Source organism: Dermacentor albipictus, chromosome 2 (assembly GCF_038994185.2).
Source record: "Dermacentor albipictus isolate Rhodes 1998 colony chromosome 2, USDA_Dalb.pri_finalv2, whole genome shotgun sequence".
NCBI lineage: Eukaryota > Metazoa > Arthropoda > Arachnida > Ixodida > Ixodidae > Dermacentor > Dermacentor albipictus.
In genome coordinates this window covers 154,758,540-154,775,732 of record NC_091822.1, presented here as the reverse complement: position 1 = coordinate 154,775,732, position 17,193 = coordinate 154,758,540, and the positions used below count along the sequence as shown (strand labels likewise).

Sequence of the window (17,193 nt, the reverse complement as noted above, 5' to 3'; positions counted from 1 at the left end):
TCTGTCCCGAACCTCGCGCTTCTGTTCTCCACCTCCTTTCTCATTGCCCGGCGGATACTCCCCCGCGGGGCCTCGAGCACCTGAAGTCCTGGGAGGACTGGGAGACCCTGCTGCGCTCTAGAGACCCGGCCGTGCAGACTATGGCTACTGATCGGGCTGCCAGCGTTATGGAGCGAAGCAACATAAACGCTTGAGTGCAGTGGAATCGTGCGGCGGCCCAAGAGCCTGCGTGCTCCAAACTCCTCAGTCTTACAATAAAGTTTTTATGATGATGTGTGGAATGCTTCCAAATTAGCGGCCGTTCACACTGAAGCTATCAGCAGAATGAAATTAGGTAACACTGCTGTCATGAACTGGTCACCGGCATCCGATCACTCAACTAGTGCGGCTGTAAGCCATTCGTCACAACCTGGCACATCAAGCGCAGATAATGCACCCCTGAATCCTGAACCACCTGCTGCAGGGCGCACACAACAAGCTTCAAGTAATATGCCAAGATGCGAAGAGCGCGTGAGAAGAAGCGCCCGCAACAAGACACCAAGGAAGCTGCATGACTACATCAAGAAATACCGGACATTCTTTTTTTTTTTATCACGACGGGATATGTTGTATAAGGCGTCGCTGCCTACCGCAGCGCCATGAGAAGGCGCGCGCTTGGAGCCGCCCAAGGGGCAGGCAAATGAGGATGGAATAAACGCAGAGGATGAGTAATGTATCCATTCCTGTCGTACTGAGTGATATGCACGATATAACATGTATCAACGCATTAAATATGTGGGCCGCCTCCATACTCGACACGAACACATGGACCTTCACATCACCCCAGACGCCCGCTCGTGTGCTGCTTATGTCGTGAATCACGTAAATAAGTCGAATCGTGGACTTTGAAATTTTCACAAAGGCTCTCAAGACACTTTGGCAGACACTGCAAACATACCTTATGGCCAGGCGCTTCGGTTACTGGTAAACGAAATGCCGTCGGATCGTTTCTCGCGATCACGCCAGTGGTGTGGTACTGGCTCCTGCTTTACGCTACAGGCCCGCAGACATAACTGTAGCCTACTTTTACTCGCCCTACGCAGCAATAGATGCGATGCCCCCGCTGGGCGATGGGAACGGCGGGGGATAACTACCCTACGTTGACGCTGGCGGTGTAGAGGCTTACACGTCGTTGGTGTTTTCGGCCTCGACCGTCCAATCGCTTCAGCCATCGTGCAGCGATAACGGGCCGTCAGCGCCGAGGCTGCATTTCGTCACGGTGTTTTAGAAATCGTTTGGGTGGCTGTCGGGACGTCAAGTCAGACGCAAGGTCATGCGACGTGTGACCTGCTCCGACGAGTAAAGCATTGCCGAAATCGAGTTCATCCGTGCTTCCGTGAATGGCCAACTCTGCACATTTCATTTCGCGCATGTGAAACTTTTGGGTGTGGTCACAATATTCACACTGCAATGACTATGCAGCTTCGTTATGTGTATTTGTTGAATATCTACACTGCTAATATGACGTGTGCCCGTCAGGTGCATCTATCTACTCGCTTCGCCTAGGTGTAAGGGTTATCCTAATCGAGCTTTCTCGCGGTAGGGTAAAGCCTGTTTGACATGGCGCGATTTCAAACTGCGTTTTTCGCAGCTACGCTTTCCGCAAATGCAAACTTCGCGTACATGCACCGAGCGCGGCATCTGCGACTTTCGCACGTGTGAACGCCGAACGGAGGATTCTTGGCGTCAGTTTGGTTCGGCGAAAACAAAGTAAAACAACTCAGAAACTGCTTTCGTGGCAGCTGTTTGTGTTTGAGTGCGTTACTTTTTAAAAACAAAAATTAAGAAGGCAGATCGCAATGGCATGCTTACAATCCACTTAGTGATGAGTCCCCAGTCCTTTGCGCATCTGTGTTATGCCGCACTTCGAAATTCAGCACTTCGAACATCCAAAAATCGCGTGCACGAAGGATGCGACGGCGTATATTTGCGCAACTGCGGATTAGCAAGTGCAAAAACGCACTCAAGTTCTCACCATGTGAAACGGGCATAAGAAATTATAACGACAGTCTGTTAACGATCCTAAGCAACTTCTTGGCTAATTCACGCCAATAACATAGAAGCGTGACTTTCACGAAACTACACGTTTGGCGCATGTTCAACGAGCTGGTGACGGAATCGTACTTTCGTCTTTCACCGCAGAATCCCGTTGCTTGCGACTATACTTTCCCGAGCACGCAACTTGTGAAAACAAAAACTCCAGCCTCTTGTCACTTTCGGCGCAATCTACCGCAACGCAGTTTGTTGTCGTACTGCGTTTCCTTTGTTGTAGAACAGTGAATCGCACACGGACCTGCGGAAACCCGGCGGCAATCGAGGTGTAGGTGCGCCCGCTCTGGGGCGGAGCACGTGCCTATACCGCGTGAAAGTCGCTCCCTATGGCAGCGCCACCGCATCTTCATTACGTAGCGCCGGTCTGTAGCTACAGTGGCAGTGCCAACATGTATGCGCTACTTGCACACATCTTCGCGGTTATTTTCAGTTTTCCTGCGATTCTCGCGAGCCTCAGCTTCCGCGGACACGAAAAATACTTCACAAATCACTTAGCCTTAGTTTTTTGCTATTTCATTATATTACTTACTATGCTCACGTATGTTAAATATTGCTATGATGGGCATTTACTTATGAGATCTTGTAGTAAGACACCACAATGCTAAAAGAAATCTTTCTACAGGTGGGAATTTACTTCCAAGAGCCCAACACAATTTGGGCACGCGTACACCAAACCAACGCGCTACAGGAAATGACGCAGGAAATCGAGGTGATCGCCGGGGACACCCGACAATCATGTGCTGACAGTAAGTGCTTTTCAGTATTTCGAAATTTTTTGCTGGCATAGAATGTGCATGTCCCGGAAAGTGCTGCACAAAATTAAAAAATGTGGTCACTGTTTTGACGTTTGTTGTTGAGCCTAACATTGTATAAAACCGAATGTGATACAAGGCGTAAATTTATGACCGCTGGAGCAAAAAAAAAAAATTGTTTTGTCAGCTTACGACATCGCACCAACATTTAGAGTGGCCAGCTAACTCTCTTTTTTCCATTACGGCCCTGGTGCCTGCTCATTCACGCTATTTCCTTGGACGTCGCGTTAACGGAGAGACACGCAAATGTGCTCACCGGTTCCTACGAAGCGTTCGACATTCTGCACAGCTAAATGCACACGTCACCAACTGCGCCTATATAGAAGCGAGCGTGGCTTATAAGATAGGCAATCCGGTACCAACCGGTCTTGTGTGCATTGCAGTGAGGCGGTGAGTCAAACCACGACCGCTCCACAGCCCTTGCATACGTATACTTACTGCTGAGGCTGTAATAATTACACATGCACACTTCAAACTTTTACTACACCTTCGTCAACTCTTGCCCCTAATTTCATTCAAATATAAACGACGCCTCATATTCAGTCCACCAAAGATACAGGAGAAACCTTCTACAAAGCTTGTTAAAAGGGAAATCTAGTTTCTAAATTGATTGCCAATAACTCCGTTTCTGCAGAACCTGCCGAAGTACTAGTATCTATAATTATTGGCAACGCTCATATTTACACTATCAGCGGCGAGAATTAGGAGTGGCGCCCTCTCGCGTGTGACGTCACGGCCAGGACCCCGCTCGCTCCGTCTCGCTCGGCAGCCGCGCGCGCTCGTTTCCTTCGTGTATGCTTGGGGTATGGGTTGCTCGAGCCGCACTTATTGAAGGGTATGTCGGCTTCTTTCTGCTGCCATGCCTGAACCACAGTTCCTTCTCCTAAAGCACGTGAGTCAATAAAATTTCGGGCTTGGATATCGCAAGCTATGCAGCGTTGAACGGGGCTACTGGTTTTACAATGCATATATGCGCCGTCTCTGTCCATAAATTTTGCGTAAAAAGAATGTCTGCAAATTCAATACGCGAAGTTGTGTACGATGCTTGACTAAACACTTAATATTCCGTTAGTATTCAGCTATGAGAGACACTGCATTTTACATGAAAGAAACTTCTTGGTGATTGGCGTCAGGATGTTATCCGTGTTAGAAAGACATTGCCCTGCGAAGCTGTCATCATGATTCTTTATTACTCTGGTGAGTTGTTCTAGCCAAATATGGCCATTTCTTAATGCGTAAAAGAAAGAGTTAAGCGCCCATTTTATATGAAAAAGTTTGCTGCTAGTTTCACCCCTCCCTGAAACAGGCCTCCAAAAAACGAAACGCTCATGGCTGCTAACATGACGGCATGTCACGTAGAGTATTTACATAGTTAATTCACAAATACCATAGTAGCAATCACCTGAGAGAAAAGTTTCGTTGTTGAGATCGAGAGCCAATCAATTGCAAGCGATGAAATGTTTCATAGTGGCGCTCAGTAGCCTTTATCGACAATATCGCACACCCATCACGCAAAGGTAGCACGAAACGGTAGCAAGCGACTGTCAGTATGGCGAGGCACGCTTTGTTAGTGAACCCATCAGTTCACTACAATTTCGAATTGAAACCATAAAGCATTTTTTTACAGCTCCAATTGGAATGGCTAAAATATTCTCGAGCTACTACAGCGCAGCTTAGATTGCCTAGAAAAGGAAAATTCAAGCACTTTCTTTCTCACCATGTCTCGATCCAGCATTGTTTAATTTAGAAAGACTGAAAGAAATATTCTTACTGCAGGTGCGCGCAAGAAATATCGACGAGTGCAACTTGTCGTTGAGCATAGACAACCTCCAACAAGCAGCAAATGCCTTTCCGGCTGAACCTACATGTGGACACCACACGCATCTTGTAAATACTGGTAAGAGATTCCCCGTCTCTCAATATCTGTGATTCCATAGAATTCCCGATATATGATACGACTGCATAGTAGAGTTTGATATTCTGCACCAAGAGACACGCATGACCAACTGCGCCTGCATAGCAGTGATCGCAACTCATAATGTGGGTAATCCAGTGCCTCCATGGTCTTGGGCACATCGCACTGCAGTGGTGCTCTAGACCATGAATGCTGCAGAGCCCTTGCATACATAATTTACTACTGCTGAGGCTCTCATTATTCCACATGCTTGAAACTTCGTCTATACCTGGTCCATAACTTGCCCCTAATTTTAATCAACTGTAAGCAAGGCTTCATGTTTAGTCCACCGAAGATACAGGGCAGACATTCTACAAAACTTCTTAACATCCAAACAAATAGCACCCAGCAATTATTGGGAACGCTCCTAATTTCACCATAAAAGTTAACGGTGCCACGACTTGGATTTAATATTCATTGCATTTGCATTGCCATAAAACTCGCTAGCGACACTAGGAACTAAGTTGATGACGGCCGTGCGATAGACACTTTGGAAGGCTTGCTCTTTTTTTATTCCTAGTCGTACTTGCGGGCTGTAACTAACTGCAATTTTTTAGACTTGTACAAAGGACCATTCTATCATTCTTTAAGGCCGTGCTGCTTGCTCATTCACCCTTGAGGCCGAGCATGGGCTGTAATTATTATTGTACGTAATTATTATAATATCGCAAGCAGATCCTCATTTACTTCACGCAGTAACAGTAGGAAGACGCGCAAAACACCCTTCATGATTGATGTCAGCTATTGGGTCTGTGTTTTCTCAGCAAGCCCAAGAGGTGGTTCATGGACCCTTTAACGGAGTCTCATTACACCGAAAAAGAATGTCCTTACTGTTGATCCATTTCCTTCTAGGATAAGTTGTTGGCAACCCTAATGATAAAAACATTATAAAAAACTACGTACAGCGTGAAGGACAACGATTGTGAGACCACATACACTGCGCTGTGTATGTCGTCTCTTGCAGTCCTTGTCTCTCGCGCTGTACGTCGTTTTTTATCGTGAATTGCCAACTACCCCAAGCAACCACCCTAGAATAAACACTCGAATAAAAAAAATTCTCTTTCCAGATTTGGAAAATATGCGCGCCCGATTCCACCTTCAGACGCTGTACCAGCGGTGTTGGCTTGGCCACGAACACCCAACAGGCACCCGTGTGACGGTTGTCGCCACAGGGTTAACAGAGGACCTCTCTCGCCGTGTTGCGTCATTTGTGATTGGACGTCTGTGAGCCGGTCCAAGCAGGGGAGGGGTGAAAGTCATTGAAGGAGGAGCGGACGCACCGCGAACGCCGCATTTGATTGCAAATAAATCCACTTCTGTTGAAGCGCATCGAAGTACTTTTCGTCAAAAGGTGTTTAATAAATAGCGTATTTTAACTTCGAATGCTTTTCTCCACTTCCCCCGCAGGGGCGTCTGCGCAAGCAGGCGTTTGGTGTGTGGCGACACCACGGACCCGAGCACACGAGGGTTGGACCCTCCCGCGTGTAGCCGTGCGCGGCTTAGCCGTGTCTGGGGAAAGGGGGATCCTGGGGGTTGAGCTGATGCTGGGTGATTGGACCTTTATGGCCCCCCGGCGGAGGCAACACACCCCTTTGGCCTCTGCTTCGCATAGACGGCACCCCCGGACTGACCCACCCGGTGGAAATGGGTAGTTGCCTTTTCCTGTCTCTCTCTCCCTACAACCTTCGTCTTTTCCTTACTTTCCACCTTTCCTGTCTCCTTCTCATTTCTTTATTACTTCCGACCTTCCTGGCAGCAAGGGTTAACCTTGTGTGAGTAGCCAACCTTGGTTATATCATATTTGGTTATAGCGGTAGCGTACAGCTGGCGCTTGTAGGCCCTGTTTTACAGGCCCTGCAGCGTCCCCTTGTTGGGCTCCATGGTGGGTGGCTGGCGCTACTACCGAAAAATACACTCCCACTTATGGCTAGTTCTTTCCCTCCACTATCTGATCGCTCCCTGAAAAGGGGGCGCACCGAAGATATCTTTGAATTTTTTGGACGCCAAAAAGAAACTTTCCCGCGATTCCATGTAATCCATTCTGAAAAACAAGGAAAACAAGCACGAACAATCTCACCTTTTGTTGTTTCAAGAACTCTAACTCAGGCGTTTGGACCAGGATATAAAGCATCAAAGATGGCTAGCGGTGATCTCCTTTTGGAGCTCCGTGACAAAAAACAACACGAGAAACTGCCTAACCTTCTATCATTTGGAGATGTCCCAGTCACAGTTACCCCGCACCGCACGATGAACACCACCCGTGGTGTAGTTTCGGATGATGACCTGATGGAACTTTCGGACGCTGAACTATTAGAAGGCTGGAATGATCAAAACGTAATCAATGTAAAGAGAATTCTGCTAAGGCGCGATGGAAAAGAAATCAAAACAAAACATCTAATTCTCACCTTTGGTACAAGTGTGCTCCCTGAGAGTATTGAGACAGGATACGTGAAGCTCCGGGTCAGACCGTATGTCCCAAACCCTCTGAGATGTTTTAAATGCCAGCGATTTGGCCACAGCTCATCGAACTGCCGCGGCCGCCAAACCTGTGCAAAATGTAGTGCTCATGAACACACGTCTGAAGCCTGCACGAACTCTTTGCATTGTGTAAACTGTGATGGAGAGCACGCCGCGTACTCGCGGTCGTGCCCATCTTGGAAAAAAGAAAAAGAAATTGTCACGATCAAAGTGAAAGAAAATATATCATTCAAGGAGGCACGTAGGCGGGTGGCATACCTGCCTAAGAACACATTTGCCGAAGTGGCGCGTCAGGGGGCAGCGCCACAACGGCCTCCGGCGGCTGTCCGACCCACACTCAGTGAGGCGGCAGTGACGCCATCCGCCCCCTCGGCGGCTGCAGCTAACGCTGCTACGCCAACACAGCAGACGGGGCCATTGACCCCGAAGGTGGGCGCAACCGAGGCTACACCAACCTCCCCGGCCCCATCCAGCGCTGGCAACGGCCGGCGCAGCCAGATCCCTCAGGGAGCCCCATCGGTCTCCGGGCTGGTGGGAGCAGGGGTCTTGCCCTCCAAGGCGGGACCCTCTCTGAAAACTCGCTCGCAAGAGCATGTGTCCAGCGCCTCACAAGAGGCAATGGACACTACAACTGCCCTCACGGCGCGCCAAGCGCCTAAGGAGCGGCGAGGCTCCCTCGAACGCTCCAAAAAGGGCAAAACCCCGATTACAGGGCCTCGAAAGAGCTCTGTAATCTAAGACATCTTTCAGTTTCCGTACACACAGCACCAACTTACTTTAAATATGGATACACAAATCATACAGTGGAACGTCAGAGGTCTTCTTAGGAACCTTGATGATGTGCAAGAGATTATACACAAACACAATCCAAAAGTGCTGTGTCTACAGGAAACACACCTCAAATCACAACACACAAACTTTCTCCGACAGCATGTTACTTTTCGCAAAGATCGCGATGATGCAATCGCATCATCGGGAGGTGTTGCGATTGTAATCCAAAAGAGCATAGCATGTCAACATTTACAGCTACGAACGGCCCTTGAAGCAGTGGCGGTTCGAATTGTTTTGCTAAACAAACTTATCACTATTTGCTCGATTTATATACCTCCACACTACAAACTAAGCAAACATGAATTTCAGTCCTTCATAGATGAATTGCCAGAACCGTACGTTGTACTTGGGGATTTCAATGCGCACAACAGCCTGTGGGGCGACTCTCGTATAGATGCGCGAGGTCGTCTTGTTGAACAGTTCCTCTTCTCTTCTGGTGTATGCCTGCTGAATAAGAAGGCACCCACATATTATTCTCTCGCCAACCGAACATTTTCATCAATTGACCTCAGCCTAGTTTCCCCGTGTATATTGCCTGAACTCGAATGGGAAGTTATGAAAAATCCTTACGGGAGCGACCACTTCCCAATCCTGCTTAGAACATCTGAAATAAAGGAATATCCACCACAGGCTCCTAGGTGGAAAATTGACACTGCCGACTGGGAAAAATTCCGAACTCTATCTTGTATTTCATGGGATGACATGTCCTCGCTAGGAATTGACGCTGCTGTCGAATATTTTACAGCCTTTATAATAGATGCCGCATCTAAATGTATATCACAAGTAAAAGGCCTGTCGTGCAAACCGCGTGTTCCGTGGTGGAACGACGATTGTAGGATCGCACGTAAAAATCAGAACAAAGCGTGGGGGTTGCTACGCGCCTCCCCCACTGCGGAGAACCTTATTAACTTTAAAAAAGTAAAATCACAAGGCAGGCGAACCCGCCGGCAGGCTAGAAGAGAAAGCTGGCAAAAGTTTTTATCGGGCATCAACTCTTATACAGAGGAATCGAAGGTCTGGAATAGGGTTAACAGGATAAGAGGACGACAAACTTATTCACTCCCCCTGGTAAACCCACAAGGCGATACCCTGCTTGAACAAGCAGACTCACTTGGGGAGCACTTTGAGAGTGTTTCAAGCTCCAAGCATTATTCGCAATCATTCCTGAAATATAAAGAAATAGAAGAATGCAAGCCACTCATCAATAAATGCCGACAGAATGAACCCTATAATTGCCGATTTAGTGCTGCCGAGTTGAAAGCGGCCTTGAGCGCATGCAAGAGTTCCGCACCGGGATCTGATAGAATTTTATATGAAATGCTCAAAAACTTACACAATGACACGCAACTTACACTACTTACACTTTTCAACACCATCTGGGATGCAGGGTACCTTCCAACCGCGTGGAAGGAAGCCATTGTAGTCCCTGTTTTGAAACAAGGCAAAGACCCTTCTTCAGTGGCAAGTTACCGCCCGATAGCCCTCACAAGCTGCATGTGTAAGGTATTTGAAAAAATGATAAATCGGCGACTCATCCATTTCCTTGAACAAAACAAAATGCTTGATCCCTTTCAGTGTGGCTTCAGAGAAGGGCGCTGCACAACCGACCATCTTGTACGTATTGAAGGACATATTCGTGACGCGTTTGTACACAAACAGTTCTTCTTATCGATATTCCTCGATATGGAGAAGGCGTACGATACGACCTGGCGCTACGGAATCTTGAAAGATTTGTCACAAATGGGCATTCATGGTAATATGCTAAACATAATAAAAAGCTACTTGTCCAATCGTACCTTCCGGGTGAAAGTAGGCAATGTGCTGTCACGTCCTTTTGCACAAGAAACCGGTGTACCCCAGGGTGGCGTGCTCAGTTGCACACTCTTTATTGTTAAGATGACAACACTTCATGCTTCCTTACCACCGGCCATTTTGTATTCCGTCTATGTGGACGACATTCAAATCGGTTTCAAATCCTGTAATCTCGCAGTGTGCGAGAGACAGGTACAGCATGGTTTGAACAAGGTGTCAGGGTGGGCAGAGAAAAATGGATTCAAAATCAATCCTCATAAGAGTTCTTGTGTTTTGTTCACAAGGAAGAGAGGCCTAGTTCCGGATCCCTCCTTGGAAGTGTGTGGACAACAGATACCTGTAAACAAAGAACATAAATTTCTAGGTGTCATATTGGACTACAGACTCACTTTCGTCCCCCACATTAAACATCTTAAAGAAAAATGTCTGAAAACAATGAACATAATGAAACTTCTTTCCCAGACTACGTGGGGTAGTGACAGGAAGTGTTTAATGAATCTATATAAAAGCCTCATTCGATCACGACTTGACTACGGTGCCGTCATTTATCACTCTGCCGCCCCGAGCGCACTAAAGATGCTAGACCCTGTTCACCATCTGGGTATCCGTTTAGCCACAGGAGCTTTCAGAACGAGTCCCGTACAAAGTTTATATGCAGAATCGAATGAGTGGTCACTTCATATCCAGAGAACATACATCAGCCAAACATATTTTTTGAAAGTCCACTCTAATCCCGAACATCTCTGTTTTAACACCATTAATGATATGACATATGCTACACTATTTCGTAATCGTCCTTCCGTAAGACAGCCTTTCTCGCTGCGTGTGAGGGAGCTTAGTGATCAAATGCATGTCCCACTCCTCGAGCTCCCCCTAATGCATCCAGCCAAGCTGCTACCTCCTTGGGAGTGGCAGCTGATACAATGCGACACATCTTTCGTTCAAGTTACAAAGCACGCTTCAGATATCGAAATCCAAATGCATTTCCGGGAACTCCAGCACAAACACTCCTGCACGGAGTTCTACACAGACGCATCGAAGTCACATGACGGGGTGTCCTATGCAGCCGTCGGGCCATCCTTCTCGGAATCCGACGCACTGCATCCGGAAACTAGTATCTTCACGGCTGAGGCCTACGCAATATTGTCGACCGTGAAGCATATAAGGAAATTAAAACTCAAAAAATCAGTTATATATACGGACTCCCTAAGTGTTGTGAAGGCTTTGATATCGTTCTGCAAGCACAAAAATCCTGTTATAATTGAACTCTATTCCGTCCTATGTAAAGCATATGTATCTAACCAGCATGTGACTATATGCTGGGTGCCAGGTCATAGGACCATCGAAGGTAATGTTCTGGCGGACCAGATGGCCACGTCAGTTGTACGGCCTTCTGCTAATCCCACTGCTCCAGTTCCTGTCACAGATCTGAAGCCCTTCTTACGGAGGAAACTACGGAACCACTGGCAACGCCTATGGGACGCGGAAACAAATAATAAGCTCCACGTGATAAAACCAAAGTTAGGATTCTGGCCCTCTGTAACAAAATCACGCCGAACAGATGTCCTATTCTGTCGTCTGAGAATAGGACACACATTTGGCACGCATAACTATTTACTCACTGAAAATGATCCTCCAACCTGCGGTAGATGCGGGGAGAGGCTGACCGTCCTCCACGTCCTCCTGGAGTGTCGGGAAGCCGAATATGAAAGAAAGAAACATTTTCCCTTAGCCTACCGGCAGCGCATCCCCCTTCATCCTGTTATGTTACTCGGCCAAGAACCTTTATTTGACACCAACGCAGTCCTGAGTTTTCTGAAAGATGTTGTCTTGCATGTTTTTAGCCCTACATGTTCATAGCGGGTCCTCTCTTCAGAGGACGCCGCTGTGATAGCTCCTTGGTATAGCACATGCCTCTAGACCCTTGTTTTCAAGGGCTCTGGCGAGGCAGCAGTGCTCCAAGTAATGTTACCATCTTATACATTTTATATTTTGCATCATTCTTGTACGATGGATTTTAATGTTCATAGTATTCATTAGTCATCGCCATAATTTTATAGTACGTAGATTTTACGCACTTTACAGCGAATATTTTTAGGCCACTCTACAGCCAAGTCACATCTTCATAATACACCGTCAACATTAACACTTGTCATGGCGCTCTTTGGCCAAACCTGGCCCTTGCGCCACAAAAAACCACACATCATCATTTCTCCACTTCGATAAACATTAAGTGGGTTAGGGCCCGCTTAGGTGCCTCGGAATTCGTAAACGTAACGTAAAATTGGTAGAGTTGACATATACACTAAAGCTTGTGACAAAAACCAAAGGAAGTGTATTTGAATTGACAGAAAGCAAACGCTTACCCCTTTTTCTGACAACCTGGCATTCGCCTCGGTCACCTTTGAGTCCGTTATGGCCAAGTGGCCGCTCGCGGCACCTTGAAAACTGTAGCCGATCGTCATGGCTTGCTGAAAATCATGGTGAGACATATTCAAGCCAGGACATACCTAAATAGCAATGAAGTACGCCTGGTCTTAATGAAATGGGCAAGGCGAGACGCTGTATAAGCTATATTCACAATCTGGGCATGAACGCAATACGGTTGAAATCAACAGTGGCATACGAAGAACACCTGTGGCATGAAAGACGTACCAGTGAGTAGGGATCACTGCTCTCAATATAATGGTAGAACAAAATGCTTGCTTATAGAACACGTAAGGCACGCAGTAAGTGCACGCATGTAAGTGCACGCAGTAAAGGGAACCTGCGCAGTGAGCAGCATGTGCGGGAACCACCACGATAACCACCCAGACGAAAATGGGAGATCTTTGTGTGTTTTTCCTACGTGTTTTGTTTATTGAGCGACACTGACTATCGGCAAATTACTCGAGACAGGTGAAAAGCTTTGAAGACCTTACAGGTATTTCACCTGGCGGGAAAACGTTGGCTGGCAGATGTCGTAGCGCAAGCTTCGTGTGCGACGTCTTGTGATATCTAACTATGCTCTGATATAGTGACGCCACATGACCCTGTGACGTCATAGCGTTTTCTGTATAAGAAGAAGCCTTTCTTGGCAATAAAGTCAGTTGCCTTTCTGCTCCTGGACCGTTGTCGCTCTTCTGCGTTAGTTCAGCAGAGAAGAAAATGAACGGCGGAATACGTCTTTCTGAGTTTCAAGCCTGAACCGCAGCGCAGGTACGTCTGTACGGCGTCACTGATTTCGAAGCATTTTCGCACTTTTACCATTTTCTGCAGAGAAAGCGCTGAAAACCCTCAATTTTTCAGCCACGTGGTGCTTTAAAAGTGGAAGCTTTATCAATCGGTAAATTAATAAGCGGTTCCTAACTGACGCTGTCGATACCGATGACGTCACTGACAGTGACATCATAGGTATCATGGGCCCGGTGTGGCATCGTATAGGTATCGTGGGCCCACGTGCGTAATCGAACCAACAACCAGCTCCGTGGCTCAGCAGCAGAATGCCACGGTGACTGAGCCCCCAGAGGCGGCCGTGTGAAAGCGGGATAAACGAGGCCCCGACGCGTAGACGCCGACACCGGTTGCGTGACGCGACGTGTGGCCGGTGCACGTGGTACACTTTTGCCGCCGAGGTTCTGTGTCGCCGGAGGGCAACTCGAGTTGCCGGACGACTGGAAAAAATGGGAGGACGCTTAAGCTTCGCCTTCAAGAGTGGAATGCGATAGCGTTCCCGTCGACCCGCCAAGGGATTTAAGACAGTGGGCTACGGCGCAGCGACTACGCGCCCCGTATCGGACGCGGTGAGCGTCGAGCAGCGCCGCGTTCGGCGAGGCAACGAAATGTGCGCCTGAGCAAGCGACGCACGCCTGAGCCTTAGAAACAGCTCGTTTCTAAGGCAACACCGCATTCACTAGAGACGCTTTTGTACAGTTTTGAAGCATCGAACTCGTGGCTGAGCGGTAGAGTCTCCGTCTCACACTCCGGAGACCCTGGTTCGATTCCCACCCAGCCCATGTTGCAAGTTGTTTTTTATTCATGAAGTGCCTGCTGGGATTTTTCGCTCACGGCCAAAGCCGACGGCGCCGACGACACCGGCTTTTCTGCGACACGAGCTCCTTAACGCTGTCGCGTTAAAACGATAGGCCGCGCCCGCGCCTCCTCCAGCCGCCACGCTACTCCCGTTACATGCAGCGGGTATCCTGTGTCGGAGCGCCTCCCGCGCTCAGGCGTCCCCCGCACGCATTGTTGAGACGCAACAGGGGGCTGAAAAAAGAAACGGTTCGGGACAGGAGAGACGCTGGTCACGCTGTTGTTACACGGTTCCTTCAGTTACACCGCATCACAAAGTCGCAATTGGCTGCGTAGCATTTCGTTGCCGATGCGCAGCTCGTTGCTCTTCTCTGAGCGATGAGCATTTCTCTGCCTCCCTCTCTCACTCACTCTCTTTTCAAAATCAATGTGCATCTTAACTTTGTCACCACAAATGCAATTAGGCGGAAACTTTCTTTCGTTATTTGTGTGAAATGAGAAAACATTGGCATCTATTTCGCTTCCGGCCTCGACCAACAACGATCGAAGTATCATAATTCGTGAATCAGGCATCTGTTTTCATCTAAAGAGCGACACCTATCATACGCTAGCTTGCAGTGCTAAACAGTCTCATTGTGTGCTGCCCCACAATTATTTGTTTATTATTATTTATAATGCTCGCTACCTATCATTCCCCTTCTGCTATTTTTTTTTTAGCAAACAGAAGTCTGCGGATTTTATCTATCTGAACTATCCATGGTCGAGCGTCGCATCTAAATCGCGGTGGCTAACGTTCCAAGATAATGCGGCGTATTATGCGGGAAGCCATAGCGGGCAATTTTTATCACCCATTGCTAGAGTTCATCTAAATCTAAGTACGCGAGCGTTCTTTTTTTTATGCGAAGCATATTACGAGGGCTCAACCCAGCTCCTCAGGCGCGGCGGTGACCATGAAATCACGTGACACCGTGACGTCACGACAGAGGAGAAGTGGCTTTGGCTCAACTCTTGCAAGACGGGCTGGGTGGGAATCGAACCAGGGTCTCCAGAGTGTGGGACGGAGACGCTACCACTGAGCCACGAGTACAACGCTTCAAAGCGGTACAAAAGCGCCTCTAGTGAATGCGGTGTTGCCTTAGAAACGCGCTGTTTCTAAGGCGTGCGTCTCTTGCTCAGGCGCACATTTCGTTGCCGCGCCGAACGCTGCTTTGCTCGACGCTCACCGCGTCCAATGCGGGACGCGTAGTCGCTGCCCTGTAGCCCATTGTCTTACACCCCTTGGCGGGTCGACGGGAACGCTGTCGCGTTCCACTCTTGAAGGCGAAGAAGTAATGCATGAGTTGTTTCTTCGTCTAGCCGAACCAAATATAGCCAAGCAACAGCAGTTCACCAGGCTAAACAGTGGTTCAACAACTAAAATAAAGGCTAGTATGCTTCGCATCCTGGGCTTAACCTTACCTAAGCCACAGCCATTTTTTTTTCGGTTCATTTAAATGCTGCCCAAGATCCCCGGCCTGAGCCACTGGGTTTAAGGGCTAATTCACATCGGCGAATGACAGTGGTCGCGCGACCAAGTTGGTCGCCAAGCGACCAGTCGCAAATGGTCGCAAACGGTCGCTTTTCTCGAAAAGCGGCCATTTTTGGCCAGCCGCCAAAACTGCCGCCAAAGCTACTAAGCCATTTCTATGAAGGCGAAATTCCAGAGGCCCGTGTACTGTGCAGTGTCTGGGCGATTTTTGAGTCGCGCGACTGTGGTCGCAAAACTAATCAGCGGTACACCGGAAGTGATCTTTCATGTGTCTACATCCGGACTCCTCCCGCGTCGCGGCAAATTCCGCGTAGATTCGGAGAGTTCTCGCTGAGAACGATAATCTCCGGGATTGCGACTTGCGGGTCGCGCTCAGCCGGGCTTGCCGGTGTGTGAACACCAGCAATGTTTCTGATGTGGGCTGGGCAGTAATAGCAGGGTTTGAGCAGTTCCACTCTCGCACAGCTCGCGAAAAGAATGAAAAGAAAAAAAGTATTGTTGTTACAAAGATATTCCTCTAGCGTGAAAGCGTGTTTATGCCGAGTCGGTCTAGTAAGCTTGTACTTTAGAAAAGTGGCAGGATCCAACTTCAGCGCACTGTGTAATACCAAGTATCGGAACTTCAATCGTTGAACAATAGCTCGAATTTCTAGGGTAGCGAGGTCTGCGCGAGAAAGACGTTCGGTTGGTGAATCTGTGTGTTTAAAACGATTATATTACAGTCCGAGCCGGAGCAACGAAGAATACTGTCACCTCACATAGCAAATGCTCAGAACACACGAGTCCCCCGATCACAGTCGCGGCACTCTCCCGAGCCGCGTTCGATGCAACGCCGCAGCGCGTTGGATGCAGCGCTACCAAGCCTTCGATGAAACGCCGCCGCGCGTTCGATGTAACACTCCTTCCCAACTTTTCTACGAGTGGATCTTTCGCAGCACTTGCGCAGCATGAGGCAAATCAATTTCGCGATGCCCAGAGTTCTCGTCTCTTTTCAGAAAAGTCCTCGAATTATCGGCATGTCCGTATCGCACGCGGCTAGCGACAATTACCAAATATGCACGTAGTGATTTCACTGGTGTCACTTTTCCTGGCAACCATTTAATAACTTGACCTGGCATTGAGCCCACCAAAACAGAATCACCGACAGAAGTTGACCGCGGCATGTCGCGCCGATTGTCTGCAGGCACTTTCAGTCTCGGCCTTTTCCAGCAGTTCCCTCCTAACATTTGGTGGGAGCAGTGTTAGCCGAATTCTCAGTTTGCGTCGCAGAAAGAGTTCAGCAGGGCGTTTTACCCGTGAAAGTATGGGGAGTAGTCCGATAAGAAAACAAAAAAAGTATCAGCGGGCCACTAAAGTTGGAGGACAGAGAACTAGATTCGCGCTCGCTTTGAAACAATTTGTCGTCTGGTATTGCTGTTCTTGGTTTATTTATGCATTGTAGGGGAGTAAACTTCACTGGAAGATGTAATATACGTGAATGGAAGCATTTTATGAAGGTTGTGCTTTAAGAACGCGTTTTTCTGTAGCCATATATCCACTTTTTAGACGAAGCCTCTTACACCACCATCCAACACAAGCGTCGCAGATACATATAACATTGTAGCCTCTATACATATGCACACAGCGCCCCTTAGGAAACTCCCACATATGGCGGCGCCATGATTTCCCTCTACGTG

At 48.2% G+C, this 17,193-nt stretch overlaps 2 protein-coding genes across 2 annotated transcripts in view; one reads left to right on the top strand and one right to left on the bottom strand.

Moving 5' to 3' along the window:
* Positions 1–17,193, bottom strand: part of LOC135915518 (putative nuclease HARBI1) — a 79,748-nt gene that overhangs the window by 37,959 nt on the left and 24,596 nt on the right.
* The window catches only part of LOC135915527 (angiomotin-like), a 35,849-nt gene continuing 21,356 nt past the window's right edge, over positions 2,701–17,193 (top strand). Inside the window, exons 1-3 of one of the 2 annotated variants that reach the window (XR_010568640.2) lie at positions 2,701–2,837; positions 4,680–4,800; positions 5,925–6,180. The gene's annotated coding sequence lies outside the window, so the exon portion shown is untranslated. Of the gene's footprint in view, positions 2,838–4,679; positions 4,801–5,924; positions 6,181–17,193 lie in introns of those variants that run through there. The other variant, XM_070534117.1, reaches the window with a different exon arrangement.